The sequence below is a fragment of the Sciurus vulgaris genome, assembly GCF_902686455.1.
Source record: "Sciurus vulgaris genome assembly, chromosome: 12".
NCBI classification, from domain to species: Eukaryota; Metazoa; Chordata; class Mammalia; order Rodentia; family Sciuridae; genus Sciurus; species Sciurus vulgaris.
Genome location: NC_136473.1, coordinates 25,329,631 through 25,347,240, shown reverse-complemented (window position 1 = coordinate 25,347,240; position 17,610 = coordinate 25,329,631). Strand labels below are relative to the sequence as shown.

At 40.2% G+C, this 17,610-nt stretch overlaps 1 protein-coding gene and 1 long non-coding RNA gene across 5 annotated transcripts in view; one reads left to right on the top strand and one right to left on the bottom strand.

The window, feature by feature from the left end:
- Nucleotides 1-17,610, bottom strand: part of LOC306641285 (LIM zinc-binding domain-containing Nebulette-like) — a 241,115-nt gene that overhangs the window by 81,327 nt on the left and 142,178 nt on the right. The gene's annotated exons all lie outside the window — the stretch shown is intronic.
- Nucleotides 1-17,610, top strand: part of LOC306641289 — a 263,290-nt gene that overhangs the window by 123,714 nt on the left and 121,966 nt on the right. The window lies entirely within an intron of this gene.

Sequence of the window (17,610 nt, the reverse complement as noted above, 5' to 3'; positions counted from 1 at the left end):
AAAACATCTCTTAGTCCTCCTTTTGCGTGGTCTTCCTTTCATCTTGCAGTGTCCTCTTTCTCAGTTTCCATATCACCACCTGCTTGGCTTCTCCCTCCTTTTCCTTCTCTTCCAGACACCTGGGAGTAACCTTGACTCCTCACACATCCAATCAATCAATCACAAACTCTGTCTGCTAAATACATCTAAATAAATTTTAAAAGTGCACACACACATGTACATGCACACACATGTCCATGTTTCCATGACAATTTCTTATTCTGGGCCACATTTATCTTCTAGGTAACTATAATGCTCGCCAGTCTTTCCCTTCTGATCTAAGTTGTCAAAGCAAATCTTCCAAAATGTACATCTGGTCACACTGCTCTCCCAGTGAAATCTTTCAGAGGCTTCCCACAGATCTGAGAATAAAGTCCAGCCTCTGTCTTCCAGGGTCCCCAGGTCCAGGCCTCTGCAGACTGCTCACTCACACTCCCTTCTCTCACCACAGGCAACCACATGGCTCCCTGAAGTTTATCCCTCTTCCCCATCTCTCCTGCAAAGCTATTGCCCTTGCCTAGAACACCCACCCCTCTTCCACGCCATGTCCTTTAATAACTGTGTTTATCTTTCCTGTCTTGCCTTAAATGTCTCCCTGTCCAGGAAGCTTTCCTGGCCTCCCAAATTTGGGTTAGGAATGGACACTGGAGGTACTTGACTTCCTCTGTTATAATACTTACCATACTCATTGGTATTTTCTGATAGGCATGTCTCTCTGACTCACAGTACAATGAAAGTTCTACGGCAGCAAGAACAGGCTATCTTGTCCCTTGTCAGAACACAGTCTTGCCTGTATCTCCAGTCCTACCAGGGTCTGACTCACAATATGACCTCAATAAATGTTTGCGTCAGGAAGGGACAGATGGAAAGGGGATAGACAATGGGTTCAGGGGTGCAGTCGGACAGGAGGAATAACTGCCAATGTTCCACAGCACGGTAGGATAAATATGGTTGACTACTTAATTGAGTATTTCAAAATAGGCTGTAGAGAGAAATTGGGGTTTTTTTTGTTTTGTTTTGTTTTTTGGGTTTTTTTTTTTTTTTTGGTAGATTGAACCCAGGGTCACTTAACCACTGAACCACATCCCAGTCCTTTTTTTTCTTTTTTTTTTTTCACTTTTTATTTTGAATCAGGGTCTCAATGAGTTGTTTAGGGTCTCGCTAAGTTACTGAGACTGGCTTTGAACCTGTGAGCTCCTCCAGAGCTTCTGGCATTATAGGTATGTGCCACCATGCCCAGTTGTAGAGAGAATTTGGTATGGTCCCAACACAAAGAAATGACACACAAATGACTCTAAATGGATAATTACATCTCATACACATGTTCTGAAAGATCATGCTGTGTCCCATAAATATGTACAATTACTGTGTCCATTAAAAATTTATATATAAATGAAATACTTAAATAAGAAACAAGTAAATATTTACAGACAGAAGAAATGGAGGGAAGGAGAGAAGGAAAAGATAATAATCAGTTAGAGTCTGAGAGCCCACGGTGGGACACAGTACAGCAGCAGTGTGTGACATATGCATAATAAGAGCTGCCGCCCATTCATCTGTTGAAGGGCGTCTAGGTTCGTTCCACAATCCAGCTATTGTGAATTGAGCTGCTATAAACATTGATGTGACTGCATCACTGTAATATGCTGATTTTAAGTCCTTTGGGTATAAACCAAGGAGTGGGATAACTGGGTCAAAAGGTGGGTCCATTCAGAGGAATCTCCATACTGCTTTCCAGAATGGCTGGACCAATTTGCAACTCCACCAGTGTACAAGTGTATATGCACAATGGAATATTATTCAGCCATAAAGAAGAATAAAATTTTGACATTTGCAAGTAAATAGATGGAACTGGAGAATATCATGCTAAGTGAAATAACTCAATCCCAAAAAACGAAAGGCAGAATGTTTTCCCTGATAAATGGAGATGATACATAACAGGGGGTGGGGGATGGGAATGAGAAAAGAATGGAGGAACTTTAGATTATGTAGTGGGAAATGAGGGGGGCATGGGGGTATGAACGATGGTGGACTGAGACAAACATCATTACCCTGTGTACATGTATGATTACATGAATCTACATCGTGCACAACCATAGAAACAAAAAGTTGCATCCCATTTGTGTACAATGAATCAAAATGCAGTCTGTAATAAATAAGAAAATAAAATAAAGAGCTGCCTCCCATGAGCTGACCTCATGGTGGTAAAGAGACAGCATTTCCTCCCTAAGTGCAGATGAAGACCTGACACCGTCCCATGCCGCAGCCCTCTCCCATCATGCCTTCCCATGCCCAGCTGGCACTAAAGGGACCTGAAAGGGCTCCATCATCACCAAAGCTATGGAGCTCAGCCCTGCTTCCCAAAGGACATCCCTCACATTTCCTTCCCCCAGTCCTTCTCCTCACTGATGTCCACCTTTGTCTCTTCCTACGTTCCTCAAACATTTTCCACACGTCATGATTTCAGACTTTGCTCTCCTTGTAGGAGGTTCTTTTTGGCAGCCCTGTCCTGGCTTCTCATGAGAAGGCTGATCTTGACATGAATAAACTCTATAAAACCTACTCGATGTACATTAGCCCTTGTGAAATAAAGATCAACTATTCCATAGCCCTGTAGAGTCACACGCATACTCGGAAAATGTACACTCATGTCTCATTTTCCACCATCCTTCAAGAATTTAAGCCAGGCACTGTGGCGCACACCGGTAATCCCAGCAGATCGGGAGGCTGAGACAGGAGGATCATGAGTTCAAAGCTAACCTCAGCAATGGCGAGGTGCTAAGCAACTCAGTGAGACCCTGTCTCTAAATAAAATACAAAATAGGGCTGGGGATGTGGCTCAGTGGTCAAATGTTCCTGAGTTCCATCCCCAGTGTTTCCCCCAAACCTTAGTGCCCCATAGAAGTCAATGTTCATTGTAACTCGAAGTTAATTCTGTAACTGTTGGACTCATCCTATTTTAATTAACATCCTTCAAAATCTTTACATCATTTTCTTGCCTTCTTAGAGTATATACAAACCCAATTTATATTTTTTCATGATAATTTGGAGCCATCTTGGTAGATCATTTCAGATTATGATATATGGCAGTGGTACTTTCAAAGTTTGGTGGGACAACCTAAGTTGTGTAAGATCACTGTGTTTTTATATCCACTGGACCATCAAGAGATCATTTCTCACACACAGCACTCAGTACTGTATGATCTTCTCTTGACATTTTCTTTTTCTATCTCAGACTAAGAAACTGGATAGCTCAGTTGGTTTAAACCTTGAGAGTTATCAATTCAAGTGAGTGAGCCATTGTAGGTAAGGGCTCTACCTCTCCTCCCCCTGAAGTCAGAGACTTTATCTCTGACTTTGAGGCTACACCCTTCTGATGTCTACTTCCAAACTGTGCTCCAGAGAGTAGACAGGTGAAGCTGGACAGACAGCTTGAAACTTGAACTTCACTGAACTTCAAAATGTAACAACTACATATCCTTTAAAAGCTACAATAACAATTCAACATGATTTGTTTTATTTTTCAAAATATATTCTATGGAATAAAATTCCACAGAGATCTTTAGGGTTACATGATGTTTCATTCAAAATTTGTATGTATATATTTCGACTATTTTTAAAACTATAATTAAATTCATTCCCAAATGCATTGCAGAACCTTAGCCTATTCAAACCCTATTACACTATCTTACAGGCTAACTCATTTGAAAGTCAACCTTCTCCTGCCATTTATGTTTAATTAAAAATTCTGTTTAACTTTTAAAGAGCATACTCAGATTTTTTGAAAGGTGAACTGCTGGGGATGAGGGTACAATTTTCAAGTGCTTTACTGTGTATACTTGAATTTCCTCTCCATGGGGCAAAACTGACCTTCTATTTGGATACTAATGAAATATCACTTGCCACCCATACCTCTAATTATGAAGTATCATTTCATAAAAGTTATATAATTATTCTCACCATTGTACCTTACAATGAGAAAGTGTGATGGATTTGGATTTACAAAACACATGCACATAAATAAAACATCACTTTTATAATGGTTGATACAGGCATCCTACAACAAGTCTCTTTGAAAAGGAAGTTCTAAAAATTTTAATTTCTGTAATTTTTTATATGACGTGGTCAATTGACCTGACGAGCAAAGCAATGAACTTATTAACAAGCTATGCAAACTTGCAATTTTATCCAGAACCATAACAAGGTGTCAGTGCTTTGCACATTTTCCAACAGCTCTTTCAAACCTAAAATGTAATGATTTTGTAATCGTAATTCAGCTACATACAACAGAACTTTTCTCTAAAGATACACACCAGGATAACCTTATCCACAAGTTTGATGTAGGAGGAAAAGTTCAATTTAGTATTATAGTCAAAATAACAGATGAAGAAAAGAAGCCATTCGTATCAAAAACTACAAGGAATAGTGAGAACTAAAATAATTTAAAACCTGTGACTTTGGGAGATCCAAGTTATATTCAGAGCTAACAAAATTCAAGAGAACAAGGTCTCTAAAAATCAAATGCCTGTCAAGAAAAAGTGGAACAGCCTCAGGAGTGGGGACCACAGGGCTCAGAAGAAGAAGTGTAATTACAGAGATGCAGCATGGACTTCATTATATAAAAATAATAATTACAATATCTGGAGAAGCCTAATTAATTCTGCCAAACTCATCTGAAAATCCTGTCAAACAGTGGATTTTGCAACATCACATCTATGTAGTAATGGCCATCTAAACTAGTCCAACAACATTCTCCTCTGATGTCAGAGTCCCAACGCCCACCACCACCCCGACACGCCTGCAAAACCAGAAATAAACTGAGGGGCCAGGGGTTCCCCATGAAAACACAGGAACAAAGAAGCAAAGCATTTTCAAACTAATTGGTGGTACCATGTAATTAATTCTAGCTCCTTCCACATGCTGCATTTCAACGGTTGTGAAAAGATCTCCTGACAATGAATATCTCGAAGTCTCAAGGAAAGAGAAGGACTTCTTTACCACGCCCAGAGGAAGGGTGACATGTTTCCTTTTGCCATAGTAGGAGTCAGAACATGGGATAGAAGGCATGGGGGGATGATAAACGGATGCTCTGAGAGAACCAGGAATAAGTGGGGGGCGGACCACAAAAGAAGGAATGGATGATAGACTGACACATTCATAAATTTCCTGGAAGATAAAAATACAGTTGTGGAAATTTGACATTAGGATTAGGAGCTGGCTGGGAGAACTGGAGAATAATGTGAAAGGTCTTTTGTTTTTCAAGGTGCTGGGGATCGAACCTTGTGCAGGCGAGGTGAGCACGGCACCACTGAGCCACAGCCAGTGCTCGTGAAATGTCTAGACATCTAAACAGAAGCCCCTTAGCTGAAGAACACAGGAATGCCATGAGTGTGTGTCTCAAGACTGGGCCGACGGCTGCAACAGGTTCATATTTCAGTGAAATGCCATTGTAAACACAATGAAAGAAAGAATCAAGATAATAACAGAAGGCTACATCGGATGTACCAAAGTGAGGTCACAGAAAGAGGACTTCAATTTTTTTTTTTTTTTTAATTATGACATAGTGTCTCACTATGTTGCCCAGGCTAGACCTAAACTCCTGGGTTCCAACAATTCTCCGGCCTCAGTCTCCCAAGTAACTGGGACTATAGGTGTACACCATCTCATCTAGCTCAAAATTGCTCTCTCTGTTAGACCTGGTGGATAAAAATATAGGAAAAGTTAAATGCAATCCACTAGACCAGAGCTGTTCAGGGTGTAGAGAATAAGCAAAGGTAACCTCCCTGGTCGGTAATGAGAAAGAATATGAGGAAGAAGAGTGAGAACCTAGAAATGCTCACTTTTTACCCAGAGTTCAGTGCTCATGAGAATATAAGAGAAGCCACATGCCTGGGTTTAGACCTGCCCCTTCCACCTACCAGCTGTGTGTTCTTTGGTAGTTTTCTTAACCTTTCGGGCCTAGGTTTCCTCATATAAACAAAATGATAGCACCTAGACTTGTTGCAAAATGAAAACACATAAATCATTTCAAACAATGACTGGGTGGAGTGCATATTCAACAAAATTTCCACCATTCATAATAACAGGATTATTATTACTAACACTGCTTTCTCTTTGTTCTGCTGTGAAGTGACTTCACCTCTGTGTCTCACCACCTTCATTGATATGAGGGTAGAACTATCCTCACTCTCAGGAGGTTGTGGCTGGCATCACATGAAAGAGCTTTTTAAATAGAAAACTATTGTGAATTTGAGATGCTAATAACCCATTGAGACATATAAAGCTAAGATCCTTATAAACATATTTGTTTTAAATCCTACATGTTAATAAAGGGGTTCTCAACTACTGGCCCCAGAGGACATTTGGCAGCAGTCAATGTCTGGAGATACTGTGGACTGTCATACTAGAAGAGCAAGCTTCTGGCACCTAGTGGGAAAGACCCAGGAATGCTGGGAAGTACCCTACAGCACACCAGACAGCCCACCTCCCAACAAGGAGCTAACCTTTCTAAAATGTTAAGCTTATTTATAGGCATACATCTCTCTGGTTACAGGAGGCCACTCGTTTTAAGACTGCTAGCTCTTTCTAACAAATCTGTTTCCTGGCAAAGTCGAACAGCCCACCCTCTCCCCTCACCTTTTGCCATCCTGTGGGTCAATGGCTCCTGTCTCCATCCTCTGCCTTAAGAGCTCTTGAACCCACCCTCTCTGGCTCTCTGTTGATCCATCCAGTGTTGCAGTTTATACTCAAACTAGAGGATCTGAGAGTAGAATTTGGCTTCCAAAATTGTCATTCTATCATGAGTTCCTTATGGGCCCTACACAGGAGAGAGTTAATTCAGCAGTCTTACATGGCATCATTTGAAAGGCCTACTTACAACACTGGGCCCTGGCTGATGTTTGAGAACTTGAATTTGGGGAGGGTTTTCTCCACCATTAACCAATAAGAGTGACTCACTGAGTCTAAGCAGTTTGTACAAACAGACAAACACCTGCTTTCCTTATGGGCGTCTAGAATTTGCTAATAAATTCTCAGGAAAAAACCTGGGCACTGAGTCTCTAACAAGCTTCGCTAGTTGGCAGCATTTGACATGTGTTGTCACAACGTGTTCCTGGGGGAATTAAGTGCATTGCATGAGACTCAGCTGGGAGAGGACCCTGGAAGCTTGCGGCATTGCTTCTCCTGAGCCTGTTGCAGGCATTTCTGTTTGCTGGCTTTGCTTGGTATCTTTTCACATAATAAACTCCTATCCCATTGACATATAACCTATTATATGTCAAATTTCCACAATTATATAAAATATAATATGAATGTCAGTCTGTCATCTACTCCTTCTTTTGTGGTCCCCCCCCCCCCACACACACACACACTTATTCCTGATTCTCTTGGAGCATCCATTTATCATGCCCCCATGCCTTCTGTCCTATGTTCTGACTCCTAATATGGCAAGGGAAGAGGGTGGGTGGGCTGTTTGACTTTGCTGGGAGATAAGAATGGAAACAGCAAGACCTCCTAGAGAATGATCAAACCTGAGGATGGTCTTGGGGACCTCTGATGTAGGTCTCTGTGCCTAGGAGGATATCATTCATGAAAGAGGAAATGTCTTAACATTTTTTAAATATATTCTTTATGTTTTAAGAAAATGCAATCTGAATTCTTAAGAACATTTAAAAAGTAAAAGTTGTGATTTCACATTATTAAACTTGCTTTGCAAGCACTGACTTTGCAAGGAGAAGGACCAATGACTCTGCTTTGGGTCATATTTCACACTTGGATTTGTTTAACCAAAGGAATAATTTTATACAAGGGCCAAGAGTATAACTGTTTTGGACATAGGGAGACTACAGAAGGTTTTAATAGATAATTGAAACTATTTCTCCCAAATCTGAACAACTCCATCAATGATTTTTTTTGTATCACTCAAAATTATTTTAAAGATTGAAAACTGAAACATTTTTAAGTAAAAAGACTGTCAGAGAGCCTACTGCCATCAGATCTTCTATGAAGCTATTTACAAAGGGTGCATTTCAGGAAGAAAGAAAAATAACTCCAACATGCCAAAAAGGATCAAGCAAATAAAATGTAAATGTGCACAAGTATTGACACAAAGTGTAAAATAATAATAATGTCTTCTATCTGGGAATTTTTTTAAGACAAAACTAAAATACTAGACAAGTTAAAAGGGCAATCTGAAATTTTTCTAATGACCTTTATGAGAAAGGTTAGGATATTATTAGGTTTCAGATTTTGCTTAAATACATGTAATAAAAATTTAAGGGTAACGATAAAGAATGAAAATTGCCTACATAAATTCAAATCCTATAAAATGGAAAGAACAAAATTTTTGAAAAGTACCAAAAAAATCTAATTCAATACATAAAAAGGGAATAAGACCAGAAAGAAAAAGTAGCATAGAATAAATAGGACAAATAGAAATTTGGCAGTTGGGGAAAACAATTCAATAATCATAAAATTTTAAATGGGCGATACTTGCCCAAGACCAACATTGTCATAGTTTTTAATTCTACTATAAAACAATCGCACTGAGACAAAATACTTTAAAAAAAAAAAAGGTGTCATTAAGCATAAAGATACTATATAATTGCTAGAAGCAGTGGCTTATGCCTGTGATCCCAGTCACTTGGGAGGCTGAGGCAGGAGGATCACAAGATGAAGCCAGCCTTAGCAATTTAGCAAGACCCTGTCACAAAATTAAAAATAAAAAGGTCTGGGATACAGCTCAATGGCAGAGCAACCCTGAGTTCAATCCAGGTTAAAAAAAAAAAAAATTAAGAATAGAGAAACCACATGAAGGTATCTCTCAATAAAGGTATCATTCTAACTCTAAATATACCTACTATTAGCTTCAAACCTTTTAAGTGTGTGTGTATATATATACGGCAGGGAGAAGATATAAAACTGATAAGATGGAAAAAGCAGCAATAGGGAGAGATTTCCACACCCATCTCCCAATCCTTACTAGCTCAAGTAAGCAGATGCAAAATGAGTAAAAATAAGCAACACTGTGAAATATGGAACTTGTGTGACAGTATTAGTCCTGTCCCCATGCTAGAGGGCCATTCAAACTATGCACCTCCAATACAACATGGCACTCAGCAATCGCGAAGGACCTCTGACCCATCAGAGCAGACCTGGCCGGGCACCACCCAAAGGACTCGAGGTTGGGTCTGGGTGACTGTCATTCTGGCTCTGATGGCTCGCATGTGGAGGAAGAAGCAGGACAACAGTGTGACCGTGTGGAATCTGAGTGGACATACAAAAGAAAGAACGGTTCTCTCCACTGTGATACCAACTTCATTTGTGAACTCCTATCCCATTGGACACAGTTGGCCTAGGGACACCAGCATTGAGGCCCCAGTACCATGTGAAAAGGTAACAGTGTGAACCTGGCACAGTATAGGCTTAGAGACAGGAGTGGCCGGGGACACAGAGAAAGGGAGAGAGAACCAGCACAGGGCAGGCAGAGACCATCACGTGCTAACCCTGAGAACACCTAGTTCCATAGCTGCACCAGGAAGAAAGCACACAGCCGGCACAGAGAGGTTGTCACCAGCAAAGGGACCAAGAACAAACACACCCGGGCAACAGAAGTCAAGCAGAGCCACTGAGGCCAGACCTTCCACCAAGAGATGGAAGGCCCAGGGAGCTGGGGAGATGGAGCAACCTCAGGCAGAAATATGAACGGATAGATTTACATCTATGCAGCGCTGTGTTCTCCAGAAAATGAAAATGTTAACAGATTTGTTTAAGGAAGACCTCCTCCGATGCCTAGAAATTTTGAACTGAAGCCAGCTCCAAGCTGCCGTGGCAAGAATGGAAAACAGCCGCGAACTTGCCTTTGCAAAGGCTTTGGCTGCCTCTGAACTTGCCAGCTCTCTTCCTTCCATTTCTTTCTTTTCCACCTGGAGCCCAACGTTAGCAGAAGGCCTGAACCCCAAAAGACAAGCCTCAAGTTTGCGTCACTCATTCTTCAAGGGCAGAGCCTGCCCGAGCGGCACATTAGTCTCTTCTTGTGTAACTTCATGCCCCAATAGCATCATTGAAAACTCATATTCCCTGTACCTGAAGTACTGTGTGGGTCATTTTAAGGACAATAAAGGAAAAGATACTATATAATTGCTAGTATGAAAGAGAGAAAACCTGAAATTCTTTTCCCTTAAGTAGAAATGTACCTAGGAAACTTCATTACTAATTTTGAAAAGTAGTTCTATTTGGGTTATCTTTCCAGGCATGGAAAATTGCCTAGATGAAGACATTCTCACATTCAACATTTGAAGCCTCTTGGGATGACTATGTTAGCAGTTCCACACATTTCCACTGGTAATCCAGTCTGAGAACTCCTAGCATGATCACCATTTAATAGAGGCATGTTAAAGTGATACCTTTTTATATGCTGGGTCAACCTGGGCATCTTGTACCTAATAGAACCACTTAAGAAAAAAAAAAAATATGTGAGTGGCCCATTAGCACATGGGCCAAGACGTGTTGTAATTCTAATCACAATCTTCCAGGATTTTCAGGTTTCCTGTGCTTCTTTCCCAGACCTGGCCAAGGCTTCGATGCAGTGGCTGGTCATGAATCTCCATCAGCAGCATCGGCTCGTTCTTAACTCTACCACTGATATTTCTCCCCACAGCACCTCTATAAATGGCTCACACGCAACCGCCGCTGGTCGCAAAACATCAATTTTATGACTTAAAAAAAAAAAAAAAAAAGAAAGAAAAAGACAGTGAATTAGAGCAAGTAAATGCAGAATACCCTTCAGAAAGGCGGCTTAGAAGCGCTGCTGATAGATAACATAAAAGCGAAAAATGGATTATGATAATGTAGGCCTCATACATGAAATACAAGTCCCAGCTGAAAGGAGTTACAGAATCCAAACCCCCGGCTCTCCAAAGGGCAGTCAATAACCTGTCTAACAATTTACCAAATTCTCTTTCTGGTTCTAAGGGTCAAACAACTTGCCACCTATTGATTTACCTCCTCAGCAAGACTCCATTGTAACTTCTCTCATGTAGTTATAAAAGAAGGCATTATCAAAAGGATTACACAGCAGACCTGACCTACCGCGCTGTGAAATGCTTATCAGCTATTGGAACATGTCACCTAGATTTTGAATGATGGCGGAAAAAGCAAGAAATTAATATGTGCGCACACTGGGGCACACACCTACCCACATGTTGTTTAAGAAAAATATGAGCTGGTGGAGGAGAGTCTATTCCCTGTGCTGTTGCTGGTATTGATCATGAGACTTATGCAACCCGGAAGTAGGTGACAGAGTACTTGTGTGATGTGTCACCCAGCAACACCAAACGTCACTGTGGATTACAGCCAAGAATACGTGTGCATTTGAGACTCGAGAAATTGAGACATTACTGAAGTCTGAAAAGCATCAAAATAAAGCTTATAAGAGAACAGAACATGAGAAACACAAAAACATCATATTATATATACATATATATTATTCCTTTGATAAAGATAATACAGGGATCATTGTAAATTCCCAACATATATGAAAATAATTACTTAAATAATCATTTAAGGCCTAAAGAGAAGAAAAAAGCATTGAATAATTCTATTTTTAAGAAAAGACCTGTGTCAGAGGACCATGAGTTCAAAACCAGCCCTGGCATCTTAGTGATACCCTAAGAAACTCAGTAAGACCCTGTCTCTAAATAAAATATAAAAAAGGGCTGGGATGTGGCTCAGTGGTTAAGCATCCCTGAATTCAATCCACAATACCAGGAGGAAAACACACACACACACACACACACACACACACACACACACACACAAAAGACCTATGTAAAACTAGAAATGCAATATTACATTCAGCTATATGTTTCCTCAAAAATAATATAGTCTCACAGATAAATTTATGGGCAAAAAAAAGCCAAATAAATTATGGGAAACTAATAGTTAATAATAACAACAACAACTATTGGTACAGCTCGGGTGCTACCTTCTGAGCTCAGGGCAGACATTACTAATCACACTGCTCTCTGCAGAGTCCAGAAAAGACCCAACGTTCTTCTCGTGACAGTAATCCAGACAACTTCTGACAAAAGCCCTAGACCACAGGGCAAATTTCCTTGCCCATACTCTATTTATTTTATAATTTGCAAATGACTTGTTTCTTAGGTTTTCAGGCTATAAAAGCAATTTCAACAAATAAGAATCTATTTAACCATTGGCCTCCACAACAGCATTAGAGAACTATCCATGGGGAGAGGGGGACACTGTTCAATACACTTCAATTTGTTAAGTTCCAAATGGTGCACATTACATTTATTTAAATATGGCTTCCCAGGGTAGGCAGACTAAGGGGAGAAAAAAGGAAATTATATTCAAATTGGCATCTTTCACATCAGTGTGTGTTAAAGAAAATGAACAGAGCATTGTGTGTAACCTCACCACTACTGTGTCCTTGGCTGTTCTTGTCTCTTCCGAGCAACCCACTGATCAAGTCTCATGCTTTTCCTCAAGGCAGAGTCTAACCACAGAATATATCAGCTCGTCTTTGAATGCACTTTTTCCTGGTCATTGATTATATGATTAAGCTAAAATTCAATAGATCATTATACTTCTGCTGTGTTCAGTGCCTTGGATCAGGAGAAAGATGTCAGCTTTAACCCTTTTCCATTGCAGGTTAATGGCATAGGAAGAAAAGAAGGATTTGTGGAAGGTCTATACTAGGTGCCATATTTTAAAAGAAATATACATATTACCTACATATTTTAAAAGAAATATTACATATGTGTGTGTGTGACAGACACACACGCTTCCAACTCAAATGGCAAACCAAGCACCTACCCCCAAAGTCCAAATGAAATATTCTAAATGTACATTGGGATATACATATTATGCACAAACATACAGAGAGGAGAGAGATTATTGTTTGAAAGAATAAAAGCATTGAGGGTAAAAAGATTGTAATTGGCAGTCAACAGGATTAGACTGATAGAAAACCACAAAAGTCAAAAACACCTGACAGAGGGTGGCTGCAGAAATGTCACCAGGACCACGATGGCCAGGCTACTCAAAGATGCACATGCTACCCAACTGACTACTCAAGCCCCCCACCCTCTCCACTTCCTCCCTCTAGCAGCACAGAAGAAGCATTTGCCCCAGGAATGTTCTAGGGCTGTCTCTAAAGAGAGCGAGCATTCTCCCTGTGCAGGCTTCCATCTTGAGGCCTGAGGAGTCAGGGAGGGAGGTACAGCACCACTCAGGGGTAGAATATTCTAAAGCACACGACCCACAAAACACAGGCCTCCTGGCTTTTGTCTTTGTGTGTTTCAGGAACATGAAGGGTTCTTCACCCTCACTGGGCACCTCAGGAAGCTGGCCTCTCAATGACGCTGGCGGCTCACAGCCCTGGGAGAAGCCGGCAGTCAGCATGCCCAGCCAAGGGTAAGACCTCCTCAGGAATCAGACCTTCCCACCAGAGGAAGGAACCATGCCAGCTACCTGGGCTGCTCAATCTCCTCCTAAAAACAGACAGCCAAGGACTCCCACCCCAATCATTAAAACCCAGCTGCAAGAAAGAAAAGGACAAAGATGTAAATGAGCACACCTGTAATCCCAGAGGCTGAGGCAGGAGGACCATGAGTTCAAAGCCAGTCTCAGTAAAAGCAAGGTGCTAAGCAACTCAGTGAGACCCCGTCTCTAAACAAAATACAAAATAGGGCTGGGGGTGTGGCTGAGTGCCCCTGAGTTCAATCCCCGGTACAAAAAAAAAAAAAAAAAAACATAAATGAAAAGAGAGAGAGGACACAAGAAAATAGCCAGCCCCGGAAGAAACATGTAATTCATGCACGAAAGCTTCGCAAAAACACTGAAGAGGACATGACATCCTGTTATGTTGACTATTATGACATGATCAAGTTAAATCAACAAAGAACAAATTACTAAGGGAAAAAATGGAAATAAAAAAACACCAAAGAACTCTTGGAAAATTAAAAAATAAAAATATACTTGTTGAAAATAGCCTGTTGTTACAGGCTTGAGATGCAGAGGTTAACTACAAAGGGGCCCCAGGAAAGACATTTTTGGAGTAATGAAAGTATTCTATATTTTTTATCATGGTGGTGGTTACTCCAAGAGGTGTGTTTGTCAAAACTCATAGAAGCAAATTCCTAAATGAATGAATTTTACTCTATGCAAAATTTTTCTATGAATTTTTCAAGTAGGTGGTTGTTGAAATAAAGCCATGGAGTGAGAAAATAATAGATGAATTGTCAAACGAGGGCTGTTCAAGGTGAATCAGAGAAAACTGCTACGACCGAGAGCAGAAAGATAAATGACATGAAGAAAAGTTAAGAAATCTGTGGACAAATCAATTTATTAGGAATTTCAGAAACAAACAAGACAGTAAATGGAGGCCCACTTTCATCTTTACCGCTAAAGGACAAACTAAGTGCACCACAGAATGAGCAAAGAATCTTATCAGGCATGCCCTAGGGTACATTCAGAATCAAAAAATAGGGGAAATCCTCAGAGAGTTTCTAGAGAGGGAAAAAATGTTTGCACACAAACTTACAATATCTTCAGCCTTCTTATCAGCAAAACTATGCCTTTGGAATTTGGAGGGAAAATAGTTCCCTACCCTACCTATGCGGACAAACACATGACATTTCCCATCAAGTCGGGTCTCAAAGTTAAAATTCATGCACCCTGTATTTTTTTTAAAAAAATTTAATATGAAATATTTTCTATGACAACAGGAAAATTCAGGAGAGAACTAAGTGATCTACCTAATTCAGTGGCAGTTGAAAGTGATCCAAAAGACACACAGTAGGAAGTGCTCTGACCTCACTGCTCAGTACAGACACAGATGTGCATGAAATGAAGCCTCAAAATAATACCCAGGCCTGCTTTGTGTGATATTCCATAACATTTCCTCTTATTCTAGTATATTCCTTTTTTTATTTTTTTAAATGTTGGTCTTGACCCACTAAAATCAATGTCCTGACGCAATCCACAGTTCAGAAAACAAAGACCTAATGATGTATATATATATATATTATATATATAATATATCATATATTTCAAATATATATTTTTATATATGTACCAGATACATATAAATACATATACCAAGAATATGAAGAATCTGGGGTATGGGATGCTCCTTTTGAGTGGCAGGGGTTCAATAGCATAGGACTATGTGGGCAGAGGTTTCTGAAATACCAACTGACATTTTTCACCCTGTCTCCGCCCCCTGTCTCCAACTTCTCCACCTCTCACTCAGGCAGGGCACTCCTTTCAGAGTCCACAGCCCCAGTAGAGGCCAACAGGCAGAAAGCAGAAGTCGCCAGCTAAGCTCTGCTTCATCTTACCTCATGCCCAAAATCATTAAAGAGAAGCCACTAGTCATCCCTCAAGCGAAAAACATCCTGGAGAAAGTGTCTCGAAGACAATATCACTCAGGTTAAGGAAGGAGGTGAACACACAGTGGATCTCACCATCATGTACATCCACGAAACTGGGGCCCTAATTAGCATAAGGTGTATTCCATGCATGTATAATTTTATCAAAATGGACTCCACTGTCATGGATAACTAAAAAGACAAAAAAAAAAAAAAAAAGGTGAAGAAAGAATAGGGAGAGGGGTACTGTATGCCCCTAAATGGCTTGAAGCATCCAGGTCCAGTCAGCAAGGACATGGACAGACCAGAAAAGCAGTAGTTTGTGGGGCCCAGGGAATGCAGACCACATAGGGCCCCAGTGAGGGCAGGAGACAGAACCACTGAAAGCAGAAAGTTTGGGGCGCACGTACAATGAACACCTAGGTAGTGAACTAAATGGACCCAGGGCTGAGAACCAGGCAATAAAATCAAGATGGTGCCTCTTGCCAAGTCCTGGCTATACACAAACCCCCCCAAATTTAGTCAGATCCCAGGGAAAAGGAGGTGAAATTCCACACTGATTTATATCAAGTTTTCATAAAACTTAATAAGTCATAAAAACTTAAGTTTTTAAGACAGAATGAGGGCTTAAGGAGAAGTTGTCACAGGGAAATAAGGTGGTATTTGTGGCACAACTTGGTCTGGAACTGGGAGTCAGACTTTTCAACCATTAAGTCTCCGTCTAGTGGACCAGACCACACCCACATTCTGCACCGAGAACTGTTGGCATCATCTGTACTCCAGTCCTATTTTTGTAGGATTTAATTCAGTAGGATTAGTCTGTAGGCAAAGCACAGAAAACTCAACTATGATCACTGCATAAATGTACCTGTCGTGAACCTTTTCACTGCTAAAATGGTAAATATCAACAGAGCACACATAAACAAAAGCTTTCTAGAATCTTTAATCATTTTTAATTTAAAGGAATCCTGAGACTAAAAATATTAAGAACTACTTGAAATCACTGTTTGGAAGATTTTCTGTTACTTTAAATCATCCACATTCCTAATCAATACAATTGTCTAATGAACTGAAGTAAAAAATCACACACTGAATTCTGTATTTTAAACTAGATTTTGCTCACTTGCTAGATTCACAATGTTCAGACCAAGAAAATTATTTGAATGTTTTGCTATTAAAAAAAAATTTTTAAGGACTTTGGTCTGAATTTTCAGATTCTAAAATGAATGAGGTTCAACTTAGTGAGGTAGCTTTTTGTTGTACTCATTATTTGAAAATATTCTAAAATTTAATATTAAAATTGTAAGTTATGATCACCTGAGTATTTCACTTTCAAGTAATTGACTTTACCCTCAACCCTGAAATAATATAACCCTCATTCCAGGGCTTATATTATTTTTTGGACTCTGAATAACATGCCAGCTTCCTTCTAGGCTACTGATGCTCCCTTATAAGCTCACGAAGCTACCTCCGTGCAAGAGCAATACTGCAAGAGCACTGTCAAGACTGAGTAAAGACAATGCCATCGCTGTCCCTGGCAACCAGGGGTCGGAGGTTGGGAGTCAGAGGACACAGAGAAGCCAAGAAGGAAAAGGAAATCTTTAACTAAAGAGAGAAGTTGCTTTTATTAAATAAATAAATAAATAAGGTTAAACCAATTTTTTAGCCCATTGTTAAATTCATCCAAAATTTAAAGAACTACAAGGATACTTATGCATAGAGCCACACTGTAGCCCCCCTACTATTAAAGATCTGACTCTAAAAATAACGATTACCTAGTACCCACTCTGGTGCCGGGACTATGTTTGCAACATCTCATTTAGTCCTCCCAACAACCTTGGGGCATAGGTACTCACCTTCCTTACTTTCTGACTGAGGAAAGTGTGCCTTAGAGATCACACTGCTACTGAATGCTGGATCCAGGGATGTGACGGAGGTCCATCACATCAGTAATGTGCTAGAGCACACTCCAGGAACTGGTTCATGAGGGCCAACTGTTCGATTTTGCAAAATTTGGTGAACAGATTACTAAGTACTGCCATTTTTTTTTTCTTTTTTTTTTTACAAACTGCATTTTGACTCATTGTATACAAATGGGGTGCAACTTTTTATTACTATGTTGAATGTAGATTCACACTATTCATGTAATCATACATATACCTAGGGTAATCCTGTCTGT